Raw genomic sequence first — 5,665 nt, 5'->3', positions numbered from 1 at the left:
TTACCTCTCTCTCTCTCTCTCTTCGCTCTCTCTCTCTCTCTCTCGCTATCTCGCTCTCTCTCTCTCTCGCTCTCTCTCTCTCTATCTCTCTCGCTCTCTTCCCCTCTTCCTCTATCTCTCCCGCTCTCTTCCTCCCTTACTCTCTCTCTCTCCCCCCCACCTCAAGGTTAGACCACCAGATCCTGTATGATGACCTGAAGGAGAACTTCTCTTCCTACCTGCCACTACATGTTCAGAGGCTGCACCAGCTCGACTCTGAGAAGGTACACACACTATCTGCTGTTGATTAATCGTGTCTAACCTTGATCTCTCTCGCTCTCTCTCTGCTGTTGATTTATTGTGTCTAACCTTGATCTCTCTCTCACTCTCTCTCTGCTGTTGATTAGTCGCGTCTAACCCTGATCTCTCTCTCTCTGCTGTTGATTAGTCGTGTCTAACCCTGATCTCTCTCTCTCTCTCGCTGCTGTTGATTAGCCGTGTCTAACCCTGATCTCCCTCTCTCTCTGCTGTTGATTAGTCTCGTCTAACCCTGATCTCTCTCTGCTGTTGATTAGTCGTGTCTAACCCTGATTTCTCTCTCTGCTTTGATTGGTCGCGTCTAACCCTGATCTCCCTCTCTCTCTGCTGTTGATTAGTCTCGTCTAACCCTGATCTCTCTCTGCTGTTGATTAGTCGTGTCTAACCCTGATTTCTCTCTCTGCTGTTGATTGGTCGCGTCTAACCCTGATTCTCTCTCTCCTTTGCTGTTGATTGGTCGCGTCTTAGCCTGATCTCTCCTCTCTCTGCTGTTGATTAGTCACGTCTAACCCTGATCTCTCTCTCTCTGCTGTTGATTAGTCGTGTCTAACCCTGATCTCTCTCTCTCTTGCTGTTGATTGTCGCGTCTAACCCTGATCTCTCTCTGCTGTTGATTGGGTCGCGTCTAACCCTGATCTCCCTCTCTCTCTGCTGTTGATTAGTCTCGTCTAACCCTGATCTCTCTCTGCTGTTGATTGGTCGCGTCTAACCCTGATCTCTCTCTGCTGTTGATTGGTCGCGTCTAACCCTGCTCTCTCTCTCTCTCTCTGCTGTTGATTAGTCGCGTCTAACCCTGATCTCTCTCTCTCTCTTTGCTGTTGGTCACGTCTAACCCTGATCTCTCTCTTTGCTGTTGGTCAGTCTAACCCTGATCTCTCTCTCTGCTGTTGATTGGTCGCGTCTAACCCTGCTCTCTCTCTCTCTTTGCTGTTGATTAGTCGCGTCTAACCCTGATCTCTCTCTCTCTCTTTGCTGTTGGTCACGTCTAACCCTGATCTCTCTCTCTCTCTGCTGTTGATTAGTCGCGTCTAACCCCGATCTCTCTCTCTTTGCTGTTGATTGGTCGCGTCTAACCCTGATCTCTCTCTGCTGTTGATTGGTCGCGTCTAACCCCTGCTCTCTCTCTCTCTCTCTGCTGTTGATTAGTCGCGTCTAACCCTGCTCTCTCTCTCTCTCTCTGCTGTTGATTAGTCGCCGTCTAACCCTGATCTCTCTCTTTGCTGTTGGTCACGTCTAACCCTGATCTCTCTCTCTGCTGTTGATTGGTCGCGTCTAACCCTGCTCTCTCTCTCTCTTTGCTGTTGATTAGTCGCGTCTAACCCTGATCTCTCTCTCTCTCTTTGCTGTTGGTCACGTCTAACCCTGATCTCTCTCTCTCTCTGCTGTTGATTAGTCGCGTCTAACCCCGATCTCTCTCTCTTTGCTGTTGATTGGTCGCGTCTAACCCTGATCTCTCTCTGTAGGAGCGTCTGAAGCGCCTGGGTGACATCGTAACGGCCTCTGACATGGTTCTGTCTCAGATCGACCAGACGGCCCTGGCAGTCTACCTCACCTTAAAGACCGACCCTCGCCCTGACGCTGCCACAATCAAGAGGTGCACCACTAAGTCTTAGTCTGGGTCTCAAATGGCACCCTATTCCCTATATAGTACACTACTTTAGTCCAGGGCCCTATAGAACCCTATTCCCCTATATATATTACACTACTTAGACCAGGGCCCTATAGAACCCTATTCCCTATATAGTGCACTACTTTAGACCAGGGCCCTATAGAACCCTATTCCCTATATATAGTGCACTACTTTAGACCAGGGCCTTATAGAACCCTATTCCCTATGTATAGTGCACTACTTTAGACCAGGTCCCTATAGAACCCTATTCCCTATATATAGTGCACTACTTTAGACCAGAGCCCTATAGAACCCTATTCCCTATATAGTGCACTACTTTAGACCAGGGCCCTATAGAACCCTATTCCCTATATATAGTGCACTACTTTAGACCAGAACCCTATTCCCTATATAGTGCACTACTTTAGACCAGAACCCTATTCCCTATATAGTGCACTACTTTAGACCAGGCCCTATAGAACCCTATTCCCTATATAGTGCACTACTATAGACCAGGGCCCTATAGAACCCTATTCCCTATATAGTGCACTACTTTAGACCAGAACCCTATTCCCTATATATAGTGCACTACTTTAGACCAGAGCTCTATAGAACCCTATTCCCTATATAGTGCACTTATTTAGACCAGAACCCTATAGAACCCTATTCCCTATATATAGTGCACTACTTTAGACCAGGACCCTATAGAACCCTATTCCCTATATAGTGCACTACTTTAGACCAGAACCCTATTCCCTATATAGTGCACTACTTTAGACCAGGGCCCTATAGAACCCTATTCCCTATATATAGTGCACTACTTTAGACCAGGGCCCTATAGAACCCTATTCCCTATATAGTGCACTACTTTAGACCAGAACCCTATTCCCTACATAGTGCACTACTTTAGACCAGGACCCTATAGAACCCTATTCCCTATATAGTGCACTACTTTAGACCAGAACCCTATTCCCTATATAGTGCACTACTTTAGACCAGAGCCCTATAGAACCCTATTCCCTATATAGTGCACTACTTTAGACCAGAATCCTATTCCCTATATAGTGCACTACTTTAGACCAGGACCTATGGGCAATAGGGCTCCATTCAGGGCTCACACTTAGACAGTCAGGTCACAACAGATTGTCTGTCTGTTAAATCCATTAAACCACTCCCCTTTACCTCATTTCTATTGGACAGAGAATTTGTAATGTGATTTGATATCTAATAGAACTTCCTGTTTCTGTGTGTTTCCTGCAGTGACATGGAGAAGCAGAAATGTTCCCTGTTGGATGCTCTGTGTAGGAAGGGCTGTGCCCTGGCTGACCTGGTACTGCTGCCTGCTCCACCCCAGGACGGGGCTGGGGGGGCCGGAGACGGGGCAGAGACAGGGGCTGAAGAGGAGAGGTGACCAGCTCTGACGACGCCCAACAGGGCAGGGCCAAAGCCTTAACAGACACCTTCTGGGAGCTGCAGAAGTGGGTGGAGCTAACGGACTCTAAGGTGAGGAGAAGAGGTGTGGCCAGCTGTTTCCTCGACGATCCCCGGCTTACGCCACAACTTGTAACTTACTTACATATGAATCATCCATCTCAATCTTTCTCCCAATTTTTGATGGTTTGATCCCCTTCCTCCCAGGTGTTGACGTTCTCCTACAAACATGCCACTAGTCAATAAGATGTACGGCAGAGCCCTGAAGTTTGCCTCCAAGATCGTAGAAGATAAACCCAGTAGAGAGAACATGAAGAACTGCATTCAGGTTAGAAACATCCTCAGTCCAACTACCTGATACATCTACTTCCTGTTAGTCATGTTTTACAGCCTCAGTCCAACTACCTGAAACATCTACTTCCTGTTAGTCATGTTTTACAGCCCCAGTCCAACTACATCTACTTCCTGTTAGTCATGTTTTACAGCCTCAGTCCAACTACCTGATACATCTACTTCCTGTTAGTCATGTTTTACAGCCTCAGTCCAACTACCTGATAGATCTACTTCCTGTTAGTCATGTTTTACAGCCTCAGTCCAACTACCTGATACATCTACTTCCTGTTAGTCATGTTTTACAGCCCCAGTCCAACTACCTGAAACATCTACTTCCTGTTAGTCATGTTTTACAGCCTCAGTCCAACTACATCTACTTCCTGTTAGTCATGTTTTACAGCCTCAGTCCAACTACATCTACTTCCTGTTAGTCATGTTTTACAGCCTCAGTCCAACTACCCGATACATCTACTTCCTGTTAGTCATGTTTTACAGCCTCAGTCCAACTACATCTACTTCCTGTTAGTCTTAGACTAGCAGTGTTTAATCTGTCTGTAACACTTGAACAAAGAGCCTAAAGCTCAGAGACATTCAGATGGCAATCTACTTCCTGTATGGTGACATCACGTCCTGTTTGTTTCCAGGTAATGCGGTCCTTGGGCTGGATGCACTGTGCCACTTTTACGGAGAACTGGCTGCCCATCATGTACCCTGCCGACTACACTCCCTTCTAGACACTCTGTTACACACACACACACACACACACACACACACACACACACACACACACACACACACACACACACACAGCAGTCATGGATTGACCTCACAAACATAAACACACATCTGAAAACAGTCAGCGTTTTTTTGAATTCCTCGAAACAATGTGGTCGCGTAGAGAAGATTTCAACCCAGACACACTTTCAGAGCTTCTTGTTTTTAAAAAAAACCTCCACTGTTGTTCAGTTGTAGATAGAAAGATGCAGTCCCAGAACGGATCGTTTCATTTTTATCTGATATTCCTGTTCTGAATGTTTCACCCTCCTGAAGGAACCCGGTCTGTAGAAAGGTACTGACACACTACACATTATAAACAGGCAATATAACAGGTTATTATTCTCCCTGATGGAGTTTTAAATGTGTGTGTGTGTGTGCATGTCTTTTAGAGAAAACAAAAGGGGGAGGTTTTGTGTTTGGAAGCTGATAATTTTGAGTCTATGTTAAATTGAACCCTGTAGTTTTACTTGAATGTCAGTCCATTATTCCTTCGTGTGTGTGTGTGTGTCCTCTCCCTGGAAAGAGCCTCCCTCATTGTCAGGATTCCACAGTGATTCTGTCCTCGCTTTTGTTTCACCCCTCCTTTCCTCCCTCCTTCCCTCCTTTCCTCCCTCCTTTCCTCCCCCCTTTCTCTGTACTGTAAATTAAGCATTTGAGGTTTTAGTTACGGTCTGAAGTTCAGGGTTCATCTGTCTCATTCTGTCTTCTCGTTGCCAACGACAGTCTCTCCTAATGGCCTTAACTTTAATCAACCACGGGACCGTCAGCGCCGTCCAACTCCTGACTCCAGATCGATCAGAACAACCTCCTCATATCTCTCTGGTTGTGGCCCAAACACCACCCTATTCCCTATATAGTGCACTTCTTGTGACTAGAGGCCTGCGGGGGGTTTCATACGGCTGTGATTTGAAAGCAGTGCACTCTATAGGGAATAGGTTAACAGTTTGGGGAGGCATCCTATCGGTTCTCTCTGCTGGTGTCAAAAGACCTTAAGGATAATATTAATGGGATGTCTTGTATTTATATCACAACTCACAAACTTAGTCAATTAAACGACAATATTTTACGGAATGTTAAGATTTGAAAGGAAATGTACTTTTTAGTATTATTTTATAACCATATTCTTCCGGGACGACATGTGGAAAGTACCAACACGCAGTTTTGTTATCACTGTAATGGAATTATGTCACAAATGAATAAAAAGATTTGGAAGAGTAA

At 45.8% G+C, this 5,665-nt stretch overlaps 1 pseudogene; it reads left to right on the top strand.

The window, feature by feature from the left end:
* The window catches only part of LOC109887444 (tripeptidyl-peptidase 2-like), a 35,555-nt pseudogene extending 29,890 nt beyond the window's left edge, over nucleotides 1–5,665 (top strand).

Source organism: Oncorhynchus kisutch, unplaced genomic scaffold (genome assembly GCF_002021735.2).
Source record: "Oncorhynchus kisutch isolate 150728-3 unplaced genomic scaffold, Okis_V2 scaffold601, whole genome shotgun sequence".
Taxonomy (NCBI): domain Eukaryota; kingdom Metazoa; phylum Chordata; class Actinopteri; order Salmoniformes; family Salmonidae; genus Oncorhynchus; species Oncorhynchus kisutch.
The sequence above is the reverse complement of the archived record's forward strand: the minus strand, read 5'-3'. Positions and strand labels throughout refer to the sequence as shown.